The 22500-nt window shown below is 43.1% G+C and overlaps 1 protein-coding gene across 1 annotated transcript in view; it reads left to right on the top strand.

The window, feature by feature from the left end:
- LOC139752777 (protein turtle homolog B-like) overlaps positions 1 to 22500 on the top strand; it is a 637105-nt gene that overhangs the window by 373847 nt on the left and 240758 nt on the right. The window lies entirely within an intron of this gene.

Here is a 22500-nt window from a genome sequence, read left to right as displayed (position 1 = left end):
TTTCTCTCTTGTGTCTCCCCTGATGATGTGATTATTACACGAAAGTGCGCTTGGGAACTTTTCGTGTTTCATTTTCCTCATGGACTCATAGGAATATATATATATATATATATATATATATATATATATATATATATATATATATATATATATATATATATGACAACTTGATGTTTGTCATGTGAGCTTTGGGTTCGCAAAGAGTAAACACGAAATTAGTATAACCATCACGTTTTCCTGGGAAGACACAAAATAAACTCGACGAAAGAAAAAAAGAAAAAAAAACTCCTTACGACTCTCTCTCTCTCTCTCTCTCTCTCTCTCTCTCTCTCTCTCTGCCATCTCGAACTCTTCATTCAACGGAATACATCCGGCCTACGGCCACTGCCAGTTTTTCCTCACTATAAGGTATCCCTCCTGCCCCAGTGTGCCACCTTCCGGTCCTCCCCCGCCCCACTCCACTCCGTTCCTTCCCACCCTCCTCCACTTCCTCCAAAGCTATTACAGAGTAGGAACTTTTAATGAAGAGACAGAGCCAGGTAGATGCAGTTTTACAGGCCATTCAAAAAGCTAGATTTAGGTCGTATTTATTCAGCGTTACCAATTCAGTGTTTTGTAAGTGAACTCGAGAGATGTTGGAAAATGAGTTGGAAAATCCGAGTCAGTTTATTTTCTCTTATCTCTTTTTCATTTCCTGCCAGAGAGATGAAAGTCTCCCTCGGTACTTTTGTGATCACCCGTGTTATGAAAAGTATTTGGGTATCACTTAACGTATAAAACCTAAAGAAGTGTGGTTATCTTGGGATATTACCTGAAACTCCATTGGAATAAGATCCGCTCTGAAAGAAAGGACATAAAGCTGCACGCCTTGATTAAGTCTTGACACTCTTGCTTGAATAAAGGAATAGATGAATGAGTAGATGAATATCGGTTTATTGGATGTAGGTAGCCATTTGGCTGACAATACACAGTAGAGGTATTACAGAAGTTGCAGAAGTGGGTGGCTATGATAGTTACAAAGTGACTGGTCACACAAAAGCTTAAGATTAGAGTGAGCTGGATGTTACCACGCTCTGGAGAAGCCAATGGGTGAGGTACATCTGAGCAGTCAGGGAGATAAGATATAGAGGGATAGCAAGTGACGTACCACATACCCTAACTTGTGAGAAGCTGGGCCTGTTGACATGCGCAGCTATGTACTTGATCATGGATTGTTTATGAAGTTCTCAGTGGTGGGTATAGGACTGTTCTTATATCAGTCTGCACGAGCTGTGATTGGAGCAAGTCGATTGTGGATGACTCACGGCGGGCCATAGTTGAAGGGGCATCGGGGGCAGGAGGAGGAGGAAGCGGTCTCTGTGGCGGGGGTGTGTCAGCAGTTTATCGCTAAATTGCCGTATGAGCTGACGATGCTGGTCGGAGATGGTGGACAGGTTGTGTGTGTGTGTGTGTGTGTGCAGACTATTTAGCATCGTAAGTTAGAGGTAGGCAGGTTATCATTGGTAAATAGTTTGCTTTGAATTACATTGGATGTTTGACTTGCTTCCTGTCATCCAAGGAGTCCTTCTTCACTCTGTGGGGATTCCGCAGCGCTCAAGAAGCCAGCCACGTCCACCGGGTGAGACAGTAGGTCGTAGATTGCAGTGATGGTTTGTGTATGTGTGTGTGTGTGTGTGTGTGTGTGTCTGGAAACGAAATATATTCGATTCTCCAGAAGAACCATTGAGATGCAAACTTAATATGCGTCACGAAGGATGACCCTTCTCAGGTGTTCATATGACCCACATAACCTGGACACTCCCAACTCCACAGTTCTTCCGGCTTTCCTCTCTTCCCTCAACAGCATCCCTTCGCACCAGCTACCTCGATTCCGTCAACAGGCTAAAGTCTCTTGTCCCCCACTATTGTCTCAAATCTCACAGACCCCACAAATCTCCAAAACTCCCCGAAGTCTCTTAACTTTCTCTCTTCCCTGAATACCTTCGTCTCTTTCTCGACTATTCAGCCTCTAATCTGAGTCAGTTCGCGCCACCACACAAGCCACATGCCAGCCAGTACACTCAATCTGCTCTTCCTCTCACACTCTTGGATGGCGTACTTTTTCTTCCCCCACGTCGCCTCGATTATTTTATGACTTCTTCATCTTGGGTTCGATCCTCACTCTGGCCGTCGACACTTCGGCACGGTGGCACGAACTTGGAGCACGACGGTACGACCCTTGAGTGCTTGTGCGACCTTTAGGTTTGATGGCTCAAGTGGTCGTACCGTCTTTGTTCCAGGGGTCGAAGCGTCGTGCTTAAGGACCGAACCGTTTTGTTCAGTGGTTGTACCGTCGTGTTCAACGGGTCGAACCGTCGAACTCGGGTTCATACCATTGTGTTCAAAGGTCGAACCGTCGAACTCGGGTTCATACCATTATGTTCAAAGGTCGAACCGTCGTACATATATATGTATAACGTTACTGAAAATGAGTTCATGATTCGACTGAGTGCATGGTGAAAGCGAGGACGTGAAGGAACTGAATATATACTTAAGTGCATAATGATATTGAATGCATGATTAAGCTGAGTGCATGATGAAATCGAGTGCATCCGTAGATACAATGAAAATAACTGAAATTATGAAAGAGATTCCTTACCTTTTGGACGAAATGTATGCTTGCCAACCCGCAGAGAGTGAAAAAAAAAATACATATGACTGAGCTGAAATTTTCCTGTTGAGAGACGAGAATGCTTGCCAACATGAGAGAGAAAAAAAAAAGGTAACAAAGTAGGAAAAAAAAATTGTGAAATAAAATATCTGTGTGTACAGTTCTTGACGGAGATGACAGAAAACAGGAAAAAAAAAATATATGTGTGCAAATAACTAAGGGGAGAAAAAAAAGTATAGGCTTGGCAAAACGAAACTTATTTCTCTGCACTAACGAACGCTGTTGGCAAAAGACACACGCGCTGGAGCACATCTCTTGCGGTACGATCTTCGACGATATTTGAAATATTACGGGTTATTTTATGGACTGGACCAGGGCACGTGTGGCGCCCCGGTGAGTGGAGTGGGGGAGGGGAAACCCCACGGAGAGATGTGTGGTGGGGGAATGGCCGTGGTATACTGCAGCATGCAGCTGTGCTCTCGGTGCATTTAGCCACGGTGGATGGATAGAGTGGGATGTAGGCGAAGGAGGACATTCGTCTTATTCCTGGCGCTACCTCACGAACGCGGGAAACGCCGAACAGGTATTAGAAATAATCACCTCAAGAATTTGAGTACAACATGACCTCCATTCCATCACGTGATGTTAAAAATTGAAGAAGAAACGAAGAGAAAAACTTAAACTTTCATAAGTAATTTTAAGTACTTAAGGCTACCAATGACCAAATCCACTTAGACGGAACGTTTACCAGACGGAAGATAATATAATCATTGTGAGAGCTAAAGTTAAGATCACACAGGCCAGGAATATATATATGCGATCATCTCGTGATTGGCAGATAAAAGAGGTCTCTCTGTGGCGCGTCCCGTGAAAACCTCCGACTGAAAAATCCCGACTCTCTCTCTCTCTCTCTCTCTCTCTCTCTCTCTCTCTCTCTCTCTCTCTCTCTCTCTCTCTCTCTCTCTCTCTCTGTACCGCCCCCACCATCCCCTCCCCCAAGAAGTCTTGCGACTCAAGGGGCGTTTAGGAATCTGGAGTGGCTTATGGCGGTGATTCAATGTCCCCGGTGCACCGAGGTACCAGGGGCCTGCCTCGGTGATATATTTTCCCCCGGCGAAAAAATCGTCCCCCCTCGACGACCGAGAGAGGAGAGAGGAGGGGGAGGAGAGAGATAGGGGAGGGGAGAGAGAAGAGAGGGAAGAGAGAGGGGGAGAGGGGAAGGAAGGAAATTTCCTTTCAGTAAAGGGGTTTGGGATTTTTGGTTTTTTTTTTTTTTTTTTTTTTTTCTTTGTCACTGTCTCCCGCGTTTGCGGGTTTGCGAAAAGGGAAAAGCGAAAAAAAATGGCCCCCAAACCCCCCCCCTTAAAACTTTCCTTTTATTAAACCCGACAGCACGTCAACCCCCGGGATACCACTTTGCTCCAAATTTACCTTTTTTTTTGCCCTCCTTTCACCCTCCTGCATGTTAAAGGCCCCCGATTCACACAAAATCTTTTTCCCCTCCATCTTTCCCCTCCCCAAAATTTTGGGGCCCCCCTCTTCTCCCCGTTTTCCCCCCACCCCCCGACACTTTTATCCTCTTGGGCAAATTTTTTCCCCACTCATTCCCTCCAATTTTAAAAACATTTCAAAACACCCTCCTTTTTGCTCTCTCAAACCCCGCTCTTTTTTTTCCACACATCTCTCTTTTCCCCTTTCGTTCTTACTCGATCAAAAACCAAAAACACACCAACCAAATTTTCCTCAAAAATCTCATTTCCAGCACATTCCCCCTCCTGCGCACAACTCTATCCTTTGTCCAAAGCCTCGCAACCATCAACAAAAGTTGGGAAACCAAATTTTTTTCAAAACATACCCATTTTTTCTTTCCCCAGTTTAAAGTTCTCGACTTTCCCACATTTTCAAGGGGTTCCCCCCAAATTTCGCCCCCCCCCCCAAACCCTTTTGATCCACTTCCGCCCTTTCCCTGGCTCCCCCGCTGCCAGATCCACTCCCTGATACTAAAAACCCCTTCCCCTTTTCCCCCCGTTTTTTTTCCATTTAAACTCACCCCCCCAATGAATTGCCCCCCAAAACCCCACTGACCCAAAACCTTTCTCTTATTCCATTTACCTTAAAATTTTTTTCTTTATTATTTTTATTTTTATCACTTCATCATTCCCTAATCATTGTTATTTTTTTTTTTATTTTTAAAAATTTTTTTTTATTATTATTATTATTTTTCTTTATCATCATCATCAACTTTATCATCATCGTTATTATTTTTAAATTTTTATTATTTTATTATTATTTTATTTTTATTTTTATTATTATTAATCATCAAACATCAACCCTCATCAAAATCAACATCGTTATTATTATTAAATTTTTATTTTTATTATTTTTTTTATTATTTTTATTATTATTATTATTATTATTTTATCATCATCATCGGGAGCAGCAAAAGTGTAATACCTTTTTCTAAATAAAAAACAGTAGTAAAATTGATTTTATCATTACCATTACTATAATTATCATCAGTACTACTATAATTACCCTTTTCTGCATTAAACCCTTTTGATTTTCCTTTTAGATCAGTATATTGCCTTTTTTTTTTTTAAATTTTACCCCTTTTGTTTTGTAAAAAACCCTTTAGATTACCTTTAGATCAGTATATTACCTTTAGATTACCTTTAGATCAGTATATTACCTTTTAAAATTTACCTTTAAAAAATATATTAAACCCTTTTGATTACCTTTAGTCCTTTTTTTTCCTTTTGTTTGTAATTTCCTTTAGATTTCCTTTACTCAGAAATTACTTTTTTATATATATATATATATATATATATATATATATATATATATATATATATATATAATGTATGTATAGTCATGTCCATTTACCCGTGTGGCTGGATCTTATAAGAGTTCACGGTCATACATCTAGAAATTTAGAAAATATATAAAGACATTTTGAACGCGCGGTTCACCGAGTTCGTGTCGGTTTGCATATCAGTAAATATTGAAATAGAACCCGGGATAATCCTGCGTAGAATATAAATAAAATTCACCGATGGTTACGATGCATCAAACTTACATTTTGCTAAAGTATGAGAAAAGTTTTACAATAATTTTGTTTAATGTGCCTGAAGAAAACGCATTTAGAATAAGCGAACCGTCGCCATTACATTCACTAGTAACGTTTTCTATTGGAAGATTTGGTTGGTTTAGCGCAGAAAACGATCTTTTGCTGCGTGCAGTATATTTTGTGTGTGTGGCTTAGTCGATAAATACTTGAAGATATAAGAGAGATGAAAGGGGAGGATGATGTATGCTTCAGAGAGGCTGGAAGAATGGTATGGCTGGAGTATATGTCAGAAAAAGAATACAGTATAGCATTACCTGACCCCGCACATGTAGTTATGGATAAGCAGTTTATCAGTAGTGAACGTAAGACCTCTGGAAGCAGCAGAGATAATTCATAAACAAAGGACGAATAAAGAAAGAAGCCATGTTCTCGTTAGCATATATTAGTTATATATAATTTTTCAACAGCTACTTGAGTCTCCCGCTTTAGAAGGGGAGCGCTAAGGCCAAAACACAGCGGACTGACCTACACATACCCACTTGCTAGCTCTTGTGTACAGCGGACAGACCTATAATGTTACAGAGCCCTAGACCTAGTCCTCTGAAAATGTGGTAATACACGCAAGCGCCGAGGATTCCCTTTTTGGCTTCCTGGAGTGAGAGGAGAGAAAGCTGCTGCCCACGCAGTTTCTAGGTGTCGTAGAAGGCGGCTGAGTGTGGTGGGAGAGAGAGAGAGAGAGAGAGAGAGAGAGAGAGAGAGAGAGAGAGAGAGAGAGAGAGAGAGAGAGAGAGACGGGGGGGGGGGGTGATCTGGAAATGCTCCCCTCCGGTTTTGCTTTTTTCCAAATGAGGGAACAGAGAAGTGGGCCAAGTGAGGATCTTTCCTTCGAAGGCTCAGTCGTGTGTTCTTGAGGCTACCTTGCAAGCGCAGGAAATGTCGAATACGTATGAAAAAAAAAAAAAAAAAATATATATATATATATATATATATATATATATATATATATATATATATTGTCTCGGAAAGCAAAAATGGGTATGTTTGAAGGAATAGTGGTTCCAACAATGTTGTATGGTTGCGAGGCGTGGGCTATGAATAGAGTTGTGCGCAGGAGGATGGATGTGCTGGAAATGAGATGTTTGAGGACAGTGTGTGGTGTGAGGTGGTTTGATCGAGTAAGTAACGTAAGGGTAAGAGAGATGTGTGGAAATAAAAAGAGCGTGGTTGAGAGAGCAGAAGAGGGTGTTTTGAAATGGTTTGGGCACATGGAGAGAATGAGTGAGGAAAGATTGACCAAGAGGATATATGTGTCGGAGGTGGAGGGAACGAGGAGAAGTGGGAGACCAAATTGGAGGTGGAAAGATGGAGTGAAAAAGATTTTGTGTGATCGGGGCCTGAACATGCAGGAGGTTGAAAGGAGGGCAAGGAATAGAGTGAATTGGATCGATGTGGTATACCGGGGTTGACGTGCTGTCAGTGGATTGAATCAGGGCATGTGAAGCGTCTGGAGTAAACCATGGAAAGCTGTGTAGGTATGTATATTTGCGTGTGTGGACGTATGTATATACATGTGTATGGGGGTGGGTTGGGCCATTTCTTTCGTCTGTTTCCTTGCGCTACCACGCAAACGCGGGAGACAGCGACAAAGCAAAAAAAAAAAAAATATATATATATATATATATATATATATATATATATATATATATATATATATATATAAAGAGACGGGTCACTATGAGAGTAAAACACTTTCTCTGTAATGTACGTGTTGCCAACACACACACACACACACACACACACACACACACATGGCCGGCGATCATCCAATCAAAACTATTCCCACTTAAACCCGTATGACATATTTTGATCCAGGTAATCAAAAACTGGATTGCATTTCCTATATCACCACACGCACACACACGCACACACACACACGCGCGCGCGCATGTATGTAATGGTTCGCTGGAAATTACTGTACATTTGTACCAATTGTGTTCTCGGACATTTAACGCTAAAAAATAATGAGGACAAATCAACATTGATGTATTATAAGCAATCTTCATTAAATGAGGCGTGTAGACACCACAGCCAACATTTCAACTCAATGAAAAATTGAATGGTAGTTTGATGTGATACATTTTTTTTTTTCAGCATTATTTTTTTTTTATTTTTTTTTTTATCCATTATAAACGTAACTCCCAGGTTGATATTAACTCGAACCTGTCATTTAGCAACATCGAGTCTTTGTTAATCAGTACTGTGAATATGTATGTATTATGTATATATATATATATATATATATATATATATATATATATATATATATATATATATATATATATATATATATATATATATCTTTTTCTTTTTCTTTTAAACTATTCGCCATTTCCCGCATTAGCGAGGTAGCATTAAGAACAGAGGACTGGGCCTTTGAGGGAATACCCTCACCTGGCCCAATTCTCTGTTCCTTCTTTTGGAAAAAAAAAAAAAAAAAAAAAAAAAAAACGAGAGGGGAGGATTTCCAGCCCCCCGCTCCCTCCCCTTTTAGTCGCCTTCTACGACACGCAGGGAATACGTGGGAAGTATTCTTAATCCCCTATCCCCAGGGATATATATATATATATATATATATATATATATATATATATATATATATATATATATATATATATATATATATATATATATTCATAATATTCGCCATTTCCCGCGTTAGCGAGGTGGCGTTTAGAACAGAGGACTGAGCCTCTGAGGGAATATCCTCACTTGGCACCCTTCTCTATTCCTTCTTTTAGAATTTTAAAAACGGGAGAGGAGGATTTCCAGCTCCTCCACTCCCTCCCCTTTTAGTCGCGTACTACGACACATACGGAATACGTGGGAAGTATTCTTTCAATCTCTTATTCCCAGGGAGGAACTGATTAGATTTGGCTACGTAATGTGTTTGGTGTTAAGCCTCACAGAAGTCCTTGATCGAGTACTCTAGTCGATCCTCCAGCACCACGGTACAACCCATGATCACGAAGGTACACCCTCTAGGTACGAGGCCTCTGGCCATATGTATAGATATATATATATACCCAAGGTCTGTACCACCTACGTCATCAAGTGTTGTACCGTCGTGATCAAGAAGGATCCTGCCGTTGAGCTCTGGGGGCGCGCTCGTAACGTCGTGCTCATGGGTTACCGTATGACCTTGGCGCTCAAAGATCGTACTCTCGCACCGTGACGCTCAAAGATCGCACTATCTCCTTGAGGGTTTTAACCGTTGCAGTTGAGTTGGCTAGTTCACGTGGTCATATTAGTGTCTAAAAGCCACTGGACACTTGTCTCCTGTCCCACACAACATACTTTATAGCTCTGGGTGATGCTTCTGTCTCCAGTCTACTCCACAGTTCATGATCAGCCACCCGAAGAGGAAAAAGAGGAAGTATATGGATCATGGTAGCCTCTTCTTTCCTCTGAGGTGTGAAGTTATTCTACCCACGTACGTTATGTGAACAATAGGTGGCGTTGTAGTTTACAAGCGGTCGCCACATCCCACAGTGTTAGCGTCCAGACTTACATGAGTATGCAAATGTAAGTGAATTTCTCTCTGCAAATCCGGTACCTCGTCTCCATTTTCCCCCCGAATCTATACACACACACACACACACACACACACACACACACACACACACACACACACACACACACACACACACACACACACACACACACACACACACACACACACACACACACACACACACACGCACACACACACACACACACACACACACACACACACACACACACACACACACACACACACACACACACATCTTGTTTTCTATGCATTTTCATTATCTGACTGTTTGGTGACATGGAATCTGCTCCAGTTCCGTTACCTTTTACAATTCTGATCACGTTACCTGTCCTAAATTTATTTTTTTTATATTACTAGTCACATTGCATTGCCTTTCCTAAGCTATTTACAAACTGCAGTGATTCCATTCTCCAGCAGTGAGTCGTCGGACACGACAGTGCCTGGTGATTCATATTCTCCAGCGGTTTAGATAATGTCGCAGTCTGCACGCAGCATTTGCTGGTTATAGCAAGCTGTTTCCATCGTCCGATCGTCCAGTTGAATGTCCTGTGTGTTTGGGAGGTCGTGAGGCCACTGGTAAAGTTGTGAACCAGCTGAGAATGTTCTGAGCCAACTGGGAAGACTCCGAGCCGACTAGGAAGTTCGTGAACCGACCGGGAAGTCTGTAAACCCACTGGGAAGATGGTGAACCATCTGGGAAGATTGTAAATCAGCTAGGAAGTGGTGAACCAGCTGGGAAGATTATGAATCAATTTGGGAAGATTGTGAACCATCTGGGTAGATTGTGAACCATCTAGGAAGATTGTGTACCAGCTAGGAAGATGGTGAACCAACTGGAAAGATTTTGAATCAAACTGGGGGAGAAGATTAGGAGTCTTCCCCCGTCCATCCATGGGGAGCCGATAGCTCGTCTTTGAGTCCGTCTCTCTCCCTGCCTCTCTCCCCGTTCCCCACCCACACACACACACACACACACACTTTTACCTCAAAGACCAATAGAGAGAGAGCCTGACCAGAACTTGTGGCGGTATTCTTTCATGGCCGGAGGATGCAGCCACTTTGACACGGTGTCGATTCTTTCCCCTCCCTCGGGAGGGGCGGAGTGGGCCCGGTGTTTTACACCTGTGGAGAGTTTAATTACAGCTAATGAGAAGAAGACAGCGGGATCGTCAGTTTTAGTTGGAGGAAGAGAGCAGAAGAGTGGAGGAAACACCACTTTTGGTCGGTGATGATATTAACCAAATTCCTATTAAGACTGATGGATCCAGCAAGCATTTTTTCTTTTTATTTTCCTCTATGGCAATCTGTTCTTGCCTCTGGAGAACTGTGACGTAACAGGAGAATCTAAGGACCATTAAGGACCTGTGTGAGTCGTGGTAGTTTGCGTGATCAACCTTATCTTCTCATATCCATACTGTTCCTCTTTCGACACGAAACCTGACAATGTGTTCAGAACTGATCATGATGGAAGTCTGGCTTTCTTTTGTTCGGAAGTCTCGTCTATAACCAGGGGTCATCAGAGTGTTCTCTCATGCCTTCCTACCTTTCCTAGTTGCTGGTCAGTGACAGGGTAAATCTAGGAGGCTTCATCGTGGAATTTAGAAGACTTGTGCATTAATAGAGTAGAGGGATGGGCGAATGTCCTCCCTTTTAACGAAATCACAGAACTCGGGGGAGTCATACCTGCTGTTGATCCTCTCTTCAGCTCCTCCTAATTTTAGTTAACATCTGTCCTCTGGCCTCGTAACATTGTTATGAAGAGAACCTCGTCCTTCCATCATGGGACAGTAAACTCCCTTCCACTGAGCCCAGCCAAGTGACTCGCGTATTGAGTCATGAACATCATCTCGACGCTTCAGACCGACCGACGTGTTGTGAAATGATCGGTAAACCAAAGCCAGACATACTCAAAGCTGGTTCTGTGACCTTGTCGTCAAGGAACTACCGCTTCGGGCATCATAACCTTCTGAGAACTTATGATACATCATCATGAACTGTTACGTGTTGCTACGAAGCGAATAATACCTGATGAAGATTACAACTACCTAGAGTCCGTAGTCACTTTACAATCGTATGACAGGAAAATGAGGAAATGAATCCTCTTTCTTTTTCGAAGAAGTGTCGTGAAACATGGACGAACAGAATATGTCCTAGCCAGTAATAATCATTTTAGATTATAGAGCAAAACAGCCATGAATTCTTATCACCTTCCACGTGAACTACCGTCTGAGTTAATTGTCTCCGTAAATAAGAATGAGACATGTTACCAATTAGACTCCGTCTGGAAACGTTATCTTGTAGAGCTAAATTATATGTATGTTCATTATATTCACCTGGCGACATTCTCCTGTGTCCCCTCACTGTGTTGTGTGTGTGTGTGTGTGTGTGTGTGTGTGTGTATGTATATATATATATATATATATATATATATATATATATATATATATATATATATATATATATATATATATATATATATATATATATATATATATATATATACGCACACGTCTTCGTCTTTGTTTATGTATTTATGTCTGTGTACCTGTTTTCTTTTCTGTGTCTCTCTTGAGTGTGTATTTGTATGAATGTATGACCGTATGCATACATGCCCGCCTTTGTTTATCTTCGTGAGTCAGTTTGTGTTGTGTGTGTGTGTGTGTGTGTGTGTGTGTGTGTGTGTGTGTGCCGCTGTACACGCTAAGACACACCTCTTACCCTCTCCCTCACTTACCAAATTCCGCATATGCTGAGGTCCTCACTCCATCTCGGATGTAAAGTGACGTTTCTCTCTCTCTCTCTCTCTCTCTCTCTCTCTCTCTCTCTCTCTCTCTCTCTCTCTCTCTCTCTCTCTCTCTCTCTCTCTCTCTCTCAGTTAATACTCTGCCCAGAGAGACTAATGGTTCCGTTTATGAAGACTAATATTACGTTGAGAACAATTGGAGACCAAAGTTTGCAAGATGCCTTAATAACGCTCGCGCATGGACGCGCAACCTGCGGGGTAAAAATTATGGACTATTGTAGCAACACTGTCGCAAATATTGTGGAATTGTATGATTGGGATATTTCATAACGCGAGGTATAGACATGATAAGCACCTGGAGACAAGGTTTTTCCATTTATGTTATCATACAGACGAAATAAATCGTGTTGAATTATAGACTTCCTACATTTTACATTTCAGTTCATCATAACAATGGAGCTGAGTCGTGTGAAATTGCAACGTCCTCCATTAAAGAAAAAGAAAATGATTATTACACAATCGACCTAAATCGTGTTACCTTGACTCGTATCCTCGTGGCAATATATAAATCTGAAGATATACTTTTCAGAAGAAAAATCTAAGACAAGTTTGCCTGCCCGGGGTCTGTATGCGATACAAACTCTCTCTCTCTCGATTCTCCAGTGGGAAAACCCGTCATAAGACAAGATTTCACAGAGTGGAAACCCAACCATTGATGAAAAGGTTTTGACCAACATAAAACTCGTGAATTGGTTGTATATAAGAATATGCCAAAGGAAATACGTACATGTATATATTCTTGTGATGTGTGGAATGCACTGAAGACAGGTTTTTTTTTATATTTGGTTATCATTCATCCAAGAAAAGATGAATTTTCTCTAATGATATAGTACATACCCATTGAAATTCCCCCTGGGGAAATTATTGGTCTGATGTAGCGAATGTCATGCGTCATACAGGATTTACATAGCTGTATAATAATTTACCTTCACACTGCGGAGGAATTATTCGTGGTGTTTGTGTCTTGAATAACCATTGTTAAAGTTCATTGAGACACACGGTATACTATCTTAGGCCTCGTTTAGTATTCTTGTGTGGGAATATATTTTAGACTTGCTGGCATCACATCCAACCTCCACCTTCGCCACAGCAATAAAGAGCCTAGTTTGGCTCTGTCGATTCCTATGTCACCATCTGACGAGGTTGGATGGCTGGCTTGGCTGCTCATACCGTGCCAGCATTTCCAACATATCTTGGTATGATGGGAAGCCGACAGCATGCCACAACGGCTTACCAGCATACCATGATGGTTCTCCAACATAGCTCTTGTAACTCTACAACACACCGAAGTGGCTCACCAACATACCATATGATGGTTCTCCAACATAGCCCTTGTAACACTAAAATACACCGAAGCGACTCACCAACACACCATGATGGTTCTCCAACATAACCCTTGTAACTCTACATCACACCGAGGTGGCTCACCAACATACCATATGATGGTTCTCCATCATAACCCTTGTAACTCTAAAACACACCGAAGCGACTCACCAACATACCATGATGGTTCTCCAACATAACCCTTGTAACTCTACAACACACCGAAGTGGCTCACCAACATACCATATGATGGTTCTCCAACATAACCCTTGTAACTCTACAACACACCGAAGTGGCTCACCAACATACCATATGATGGTTCTCCAACATAACCCTTGTAACTCTAAAACACACCGAAGCGACTCACCAACATACAATGATGGTTCTCCAACATAACCCTTGTAACTCTACAACACACCGAAGTGGCTCACCAACATACCATATGATGGTTCTCCAACATAGCCCTTGTAACTCTACATCACACTGAAGCGACTCACCAACATACCATGATGGTTCTCCAACATAACCCTTGTAACTCTACAACACACCGAAGTGGTTCACCAACATACCATATGATGGTTCTCCAACATAACTCTTGTAACTCTACAACACACCGAAGTGGCTCACCAACATACCATATGATGGTTCTCCAACATAACCCTTGTAACTCTAAAACACACCGAAGCGACTCACCAACATACCATATGATGGTTCTCCAACATAACCCTTGTAACTCTACAACACACCCAAGCGGCTCACTAGCATACCATGATGGCTCATTATCGTACCGTTCCCACAACCCAAGATGGTTCTCCAACACATAACTCTTGTGAATCTTCAACACACCGTAACGACTCGCCAAAGTACGTATGGCGGTGACTACCTTATATACAGTGGCATCTTTTCAACGTATCTTGAGAGGTCTACTCTCTACCAAACCGATGGCCCTCCAGCATTCCTCTTGGCTTTCTTGTGCCACAATCCTGCATCATTTTTGTTGCGCTGATGGGAATACGAAACGAAAAAAAGGGGCAGTTTTTACTCGAACATATACTTAAAGAATATCATCCACTGGCCTCTTAAGCTTACATTTCATTGTTACAAAAAAAAGAAAATAAGGTTTTTATGGTTAAGTTCTTATACTTCATACAAATTTGTTTACATGGAATTAAGCTAATTTCATTTTTTTTTTTCTTAATCTTTCCCAAGGTCTCCAGTTGAACCTACATACCTACCAGTGGAACGAATATTTTACAAACCTTGTCCGCTACTTCTTTCGTTAATCATTTTTTTTTTTTTACTCATACTAGCCACTGTTCATCCGACTTTTGCTGCACACAGATTTCTTCATCTATTTCAACTGACACATCAACTTTGGCCTCAACATTTGCTCCTGCTATAGATAAAAGTTGATCAACACCAACATCCAGGTGACTTTCACCACAGTTAATAGATCATCTGTAACTTTAACATCCACATTATCACATTTATTCATAATCCTTCCAACGGCCACTTTAACGCCTCGTTCGTCAAAGTCATCCACACCAACTTTAACATTTACTTCAGGCGCAGTTGCACATTAATATGAACTTCGGCGTTCACTTCAGCTATAACCAACACAACAAGGAGCAGCGTCAGACATTAGTTCGGCTTCTCACTGAGCCATTAATTCTGATACGAAAATCAAGTAAACCTCATCTGGAAATCAAGTAAATGTAAACTGCATCAGGAAATACCAGTAGAAATAAGTTTTCTTTCACTAGTGCCTCACTTACTAAAACCAGGTTGTGCAGAACGCTCCACCACACGTATCCTTTTAACTCCTAATTTGTCTGAAGGTTTACTGCCACTCCAGAAAACAGTTCGCCTTCTGCTCCTGAATTTGCTCTACATTTACTTACACGGATTGATTTTGGTGGCAAATGGCAGAGGTCTGGAGTGGTAAAAGATCGAATAGAGGAAATCAAACCAGGTTTCATAGGAGCTTTTGAGACGCATCTCAACCATGAAATAGACTCGAATATACTCCTTGCCAAAGGATGCAGTGTAAAGAGGATAGAAAGATATACAAGAGGAGGTATTCGGCCCAGAAACGAACCTGATGTTCAGTGACCTACGTAAGGATATGATGGTCCATCTGGGCAGCATGAAATGGAGAAGATTACGATTGCCAGAGACTGTCTAATGGCTTTGACAGTGTACAGCCCTCTGGAAACATTCGAGGAACCTGCGCACAAATAATTGGAGGAAATAACAAGAGACAGAATTAAGACGGTGCAGAAGGCGATGTCGGACGAGGCTTCTTGCAGTGTGGTGGAAAGGTCTTCATAATTGGGGATTTAAACTACAAAGAAGTGGATTGGGTATGCTGGGGGGTTCGACACGGACGATGTGAAGCGTGGAGGTATGAGTTCTCACAATGGTTTGGGAAAAGATTGTACCAACAACATACCAGGGAACGAGGCCGAGTCACAGAGGCAAAATTGGACGGATCGCCATCATCAGGTTTACCATCGCGTGAAACAGATGAGAAATGCAGGACACCGCAACGGGTGCATCATTCATAGGAGTACAGATCACACGGGGCTTGAATTGGAGTGTTTGGTTGATGGTTAGGCACTGAAGGAAGCAAGATGCTAACTCAAGCACTTAAAGAAAGTGAAAGAAACTACTGGATGATAAGCTGCGCAGTCTCCCTGGAATCACACACACTGGGAGTACAGATTCCACAACCCTTATGTCGACCAGTGTCGGTGTCACTTTATACTCTGTGAAGTCTACAACGAGGGAGTCTGAATATGTATATCTGTTGTAGAAGATGGGGGGAAGTAGGGGCAGTGGGGAGCAAAGAGTACATGGAGGGGTCGTTTAATTGATGGTATTAGATACATCTAGGAAAGTAGAGATGCGCTGTAGTGAATATATGAAAACGTACAGTCTTGAAAGATACAAGATAGCAATAAGTTAATACATTAAAATAAGAAAAGTGAACCAGAAGATAACAAGTCACTGTGGAATAACAGGGAAAAAATCCGTACTTATTTTCTTAAGTTAGGATAAGATTGTCTATTAAAATCTCTTTATCAAATAAAGATACTCAGAAGCAAAGACTATTGAAGCGGAGTTGGATACACGTGAGGAACTACATTATAGATTCCAGGGTATTTATGGGGGATGTAAGACAACTGAACCGTGTCTAAGTTAGTGTCGTAAATCGTCTTCGACCTCATGGACAGTGAAGCGCTTCGGAAGGTATTTACGACACATATTGTGCTCGAAGCAACAACGGCATTAGATGGTTTCCTCGCGGGAGAAGACATAGAACTGCTAGAAAAGGTTTAGTGATATGGGGAGACTTTAGTTACTGAGAGTGAAGAAGCTATTCCGAACTTCCCATAGTAGAGGAATGAAGATGTTGAGGAGGCTTGAAGGTGATCTTGATATGAACCGGTGCTTCGGAACGAGGAGGAACACCTCGACACAGGAGAGGTTGGCATGGTGATTGGGGGAATGAATTTCTCCTGGATTAGAAGAGTTTGAGACACAGTCAGAGGCCATGAATGATTGTAGCGTAGCATGGGAAAAAGTCAAATACCAAGACGAGACAAATGAATTGACGATTAAGAGAAAGGGTCGACACTCGTGTGATGCTCCATTCCAATTACACAGATAGTTAACCACGTCTTTATGATTTTACACACACACACACACACACACACACACACACACACACACACACACACACACACGAACAGAGTCACAGATACGCAGCCATGTTAAGGCAAGTAACAGAGCCCCGTCTGCCCTCTCCCCATGTGTATCGTCTGACGAAGGAGGAGGTCCCCTAATATGATAACTCCGTCGGGTAAACATGAGCCGTTGGTGTGTCGAGAAAGAGAGAGGATCTGGCGACACTAATGATGCTGGGTTTTGTTCCTCCCGTCAGAACCTGTCACCCAATCAGAACCTCCGGCTTGGAGGTACTCAGACAACCGACCCAGCCCTCACCCCCGCCTTTACTGCTACAGAAAAACTGGATGCGAGACTTTTCAAAGACTTTAGCGTCGTTACGAGATCGTTGGCGTTGGCGGCAGGTAGCAGATCTCGTCCGGGTACGAGCACACCCGATGATTGAAGTACTGCATGGCACCACAGATGTGGGACAATCTTGGTAAATACGATTCTGCTTTGGGACTTGCCAGTATACTCTCTCTCTCTCTCTCTCTCTCTCTCTCTCTCTCTCTCTCTCTCTCTCTCTCTCTCTCTCTCTCTCTCTCTCTCTCTCTCTCTCTCTCTCTCTACGAGTAAGAGGGCGCTCAAGTACTCCTCGCTTAAACCCAGGTTAGCAACCCCTGTCGAACACAGGTGACCCAACCATACAAGACGAGCGTATGTTACGTATAACATAAGTAAGACCCAACCATACAAGACGGGCGTATATGTTGCGTATAACACAAGTTCGGACTGATTATAGTCGAGTAATCACTCAACCCAGTATAGATCGTATCCCCGAAAAGTGACTGAGCCCTACAAGACTTAAGATTATGTCGAGCATATCACTTATACAGACTAATTATTATCGAGTAACAACACACCAGATCATTAGTCATAACCCGAAAAGTAACGAGGCCGCAAAGATAAAGGATAAATGATTGTAATAAATGATTGTACTAAATGATTGTACTAAATGATTCTACTAAATGATTGTACTAAATGATTGTACTAAATGAAAATTCTATGGATACAACAGAGAACAAATGAAAGTAGGAGAAGAACAGAAACTAAGATCATAAAATGGTAGAATGATAAAAAAAAAGTAACATCAAAGAAAATGAGCATCCTACACACCGGATGTTGCTGCATCAAATAAGGAATTAAAACGCGTGAAATTCCATCAAGATTCGACGATACGTAATCTGTCAACAAACTGGCTCATATCATTCATATCTCAATAATCTCAAGACTCCTCCAGTCCCTGAGGAGAGGAGGGTTCCTCGTCTCCAGGCAGGGTAACCCGAGTGGCGAGAGTCTTGCAGGAAGTCCGGACGCGCGGAGGACCCCCATCACACAGGGAAGTCTCGGTCAAAAGTCCCTCTCACTCGACGTGTCGGAAAACCCAATTACAGGCTCCACTGCGGCAGGGAATGACTTAGCTTCTCCGACATTACCTCCTCCTCCTCCTGTGTCCAGCCCCTTCCTCCCGAAGGCCGCCCCCGAGAGCAACCGCCTGGGTGTTTCATGGGTGCTGCCAGAGCTCTGTGTTGCTGATACTGTGTTGTGATGGTGTCACTGATACTGTGTTGCGTGAGTGCCACGGACGCTGTGTTGCGTGAGTGCTACGGACGCTGTGTTGCGTGAGTGCCACTGACGTTGTGTTGCATGAGTGTCACTGGCGCTGTGTTGCGTGAGTGACACTGACGCTGTGTTGCGTGAGTGCCACTGACGCTGCGTTGCGTGAGTGCCACTGACGCTGTGTTGCGTGAGTGCCACTGACGCTGTGTTGCGTGAGTGACACTGACGCTGTGTTGTCACTAACGACGTATTGCTTCCGTGTGACTGCGACAGATGGTTCGTCACAGCCATAGGAGCTTAACGACTGACGCTTAGCTGAATGACTGTCGCTATGTTGGTGGTGAAACGTCGCTGATGCTACGGTAGTGTAACGTCTTCACGAACGCAGAGTGTTGGTCTCCTGACGCAAGTGAGGCTATGGTCTTCCTCTGCCACCAGCGTTATTCAGGGAAAATGCCTCCCAGAGCCAAGGTCGCTTACGTGTCAGTGACTTCGTCCTGTTTGAGTGCTGTCACTAGAAACCTCCCGTAGTGGTATTAACGTTGATGTCGAATCGAAACCTTCCGTAGCAGCTTTAACATTTACATGTAATAGAGACCTTCCGTGGTAATATTAGCAGTCAATAACAGAATGCAATTAAAAACCTTTCATAAACAGAAGATGTATGTTTTGATGGCACGAGACCCCCACCAGTCTCACAAGTCCTTGTCAACCCTTTAAGCAGCTGCCATGCAAGGTACAAGTGAGTAGAAAGCCGATGATGGTTATCGTGGATACTGGCTACAGCCACTTCAGTACCTGCAGATTGTTGAGTCTTTAGATACGTGTGTTTCCCGTTGGCGCAGACGAATGATGCAACAGGAAGAGAAGACACTGTCCTGAAACCCTAACGAATGACCCTTTACTCACAAGAAAGACAGCGAGTTTAGAAAAGCTAAACTCTGTACATGAAATACGTTTGGTGACTCAGAAGACGGTTCGGAAACTACCTGCACATGTAAATGCCATCCTTACAGAGGTACAGCAAGTACCCGGTCCCCGTCGTGAGGGGAAGCGCACGGTAAGAGAATGACATTAAGAGAGAGATTGCAAGGATCCTGTGTTTATCGGCGTCGGTAGGTCGCGGGGAGCGCGACTGGTAAGACGTGTGGTAAGACTCGAGGAGCATAAAGAAGAGAAAAGAGTTGTGGATGATGGAGAAAGTTGAGATTAATTGTGAATAAAAGTGAGGTCATAAAGTTTAGCCATGGAGGGATCGCGTCAGGTTGGCGTGAGTGCGAGTTTGAATTGAGAGAATCTGAAGGAAGCTGAGGTTCTTAGACGCCCGGGAGTCGAGTGGAGCTGAGTAGACTTAGGGAAAGACGGAGCGACACGACATCGCTGAAGACACACAGTCGTCTGGAGTTAGAGAACCCTCAGAGGTGGATGAAGATGACAGTCGTCTGGAGTTAGAGAACCCTCAGAGATGGAATGAAGATGATGTAACAAAGGAAAGAGAGGCGCCAGTGTGAACAGCCGGTGAGGAGCTGAGACGAAATGGGATATATCCACTCATCGAGTCGTTTAACAACCCCAGGAATCTGGAGACCACTTTTAGAGCCACGCTTTCAGAGATCTGTCGAATCTCCGGTTCACACGAGTACGTGGTGTCATTGAAGCTGTATATTTTGAATACATAATCTCTTCTGTGGCCTACCCAAGGGAGGCTGAGCTGAGTTGTCTCCCACGTTGTCATCATTGTACCGAGCCTCCGAGCAGACGAGGAGGAGGAGGAGAAAGGGAGGGACCTGCCGATCACTCTACTACACCGTCTCCACATTGATTTCCCGGTTGTGTAAGATGCTTGAGCACCAGCTCCTGAGGGATGGAGCGCCCCGTCCTCGACCTGAGTGACGAGGTGCACACGAACTGGCGTGCACACGTGTAGGCAAGCAAACTTGTACGATAACACACACACACACACACACACACACACACACACACACACACACACACACACACAAGTTTTAAAAGTTGTATGATAGTGAAGAGTATTCAAGAAATGAGGCCCCTTCAGTGTAGAACTTTCATCCCACACAGCACGAGTTCATAATTACAAATTGTTAAGATGTGTGTATGTGTGTGTGTCTGTTTGTCTGTCTGTCTGTTTGTCTGTCTGTCTGTCTGTCTGTCTGTCTGTCTGTCTGTCTGTCCGTGTCTGTGTGAAATATTCACCAAGTCCAAACTTAACACTGGCTGTTGTCAGTGATAACCCATTTTCACGGTATCATTACCGGCGCGCGTCAGGTGCATGTGTGTTCGTAAGTTCACAAACGCTTTTAGGTGGATATGTGGGTTCCTGACGGTGTTACACAGCCGTAGAACTAAGACGTTCCCTCCAAGACGACTCCAAGACCGACACGTTGCTCTTTACATATGCCGGTTACGAAGACGTCCATTCTTGAACGATCTAAAGCAAAGGCGTCACCTCTTAGACGTCCCGATACTTAAAACCTCTTAACATTAGGCCAGTCGAAAACGTCTCGATTCTTAAGGACACAAATGGCTCTTCCTTGGGCATCTCAGAAACCTTGAACGTTCCCTCTGCAATTGGCAAAACCGGTGGAGACGTCCTCTTCTCGAAGTCACAGTAGCAAGGACGTCTCGACCTAACCTTCGAAGTGGCCAAGACGTATACCCTCAGCTCTTTATCTGGGCAGAAGCCAAGGCAAGGCTCTTCCCTTCCTGCCTCCTCGCCCCTCACCTCAACACAGTGCAATGAGTGTGGCGGCGGTGCTGAGGTCCTTACCCCCGAGACAAACGAGAGGTGGCTGCACCTTCCTCAACATGCTTCCTCGTCCCGAGTTTGCCGAAAGAGGCTGTAAATTTTGACTGACATTCGCGCAAGCCAGCGTGTGGTGGTGCCCGCCGATGGGTCGGTATTAGCAGCCTGGAGATTTTGACAGGTTATATATATATATATATTTACTGAATTCTTTTCCCCGGGATTTAAAGTCGCCGGCAGCCTTCACAGGATCATTCTTTGCGAAATGGACCTGGAGATGAGAGCGTATTTTCCAGGTGCGTTTGACTGAATTCGCTAATGTGTGGAAGCATTTTGAGGGGAGAGGAAAAAATGAAAATTCGGTCTGTTGAATACATTTACCAGGCTGCATGCACATTTTGAGGACGTATTTTCAAAGATGCCTCCACTTTTTGAAGTCTTTTGATGTTTTTTCCCGAGTAAATAAGCCAGATATAAACACTGGAGTAAAGTTAACTCTTCAACAGCCATTTTCAATAAACGTGAAGAGGACGTCTGTGGATTCTCTAAGAGACTTTTTATTCACGACTAAATTTGAATGCCTGAAGTATCGTAATTACGAATTTGGACTCGAATGAAATGAACGAATCGTGTGTGTGTGTGTGTGTGTTTGTGTGCGTGTGTGTGTCTCTCTCTCTCTCTCTCTCTCTCTCTCTCTCTCTCTCTCTCTCTCTCTCTCTCTCTCTCTCTCTCTCTCTCTCTCTCTCTCTCAAGACAGCCATGTGACAGTAGTCCCGAAGGTCGTGCAACAGACACATACATAATGGACTGTATTAACAACCATTAGCAGTATCAAGATATTTATTAGTTAAAAATTGTAGCAGAGATTTTAAGAGGCGATATCATACATAAAAAGAAAAAAGAATTATACGATACCATGAAATGTTGGACACCAATTGCACGGCATTACCCTCTGGAGCACCTTTCCTGCTGCTGTAGCTCAACCCTTGGGCATCCTGAACACCTTCTT

The sequence above is a fragment of the Panulirus ornatus genome, chromosome 13 (genome assembly GCF_036320965.1).
Source record: "Panulirus ornatus isolate Po-2019 chromosome 13, ASM3632096v1, whole genome shotgun sequence".
Lineage (NCBI taxonomy): Eukaryota > Metazoa > Arthropoda > Malacostraca > Decapoda > Palinuridae > Panulirus > Panulirus ornatus.
This window is presented reverse-complemented; position numbering and strand designations above follow the sequence as displayed.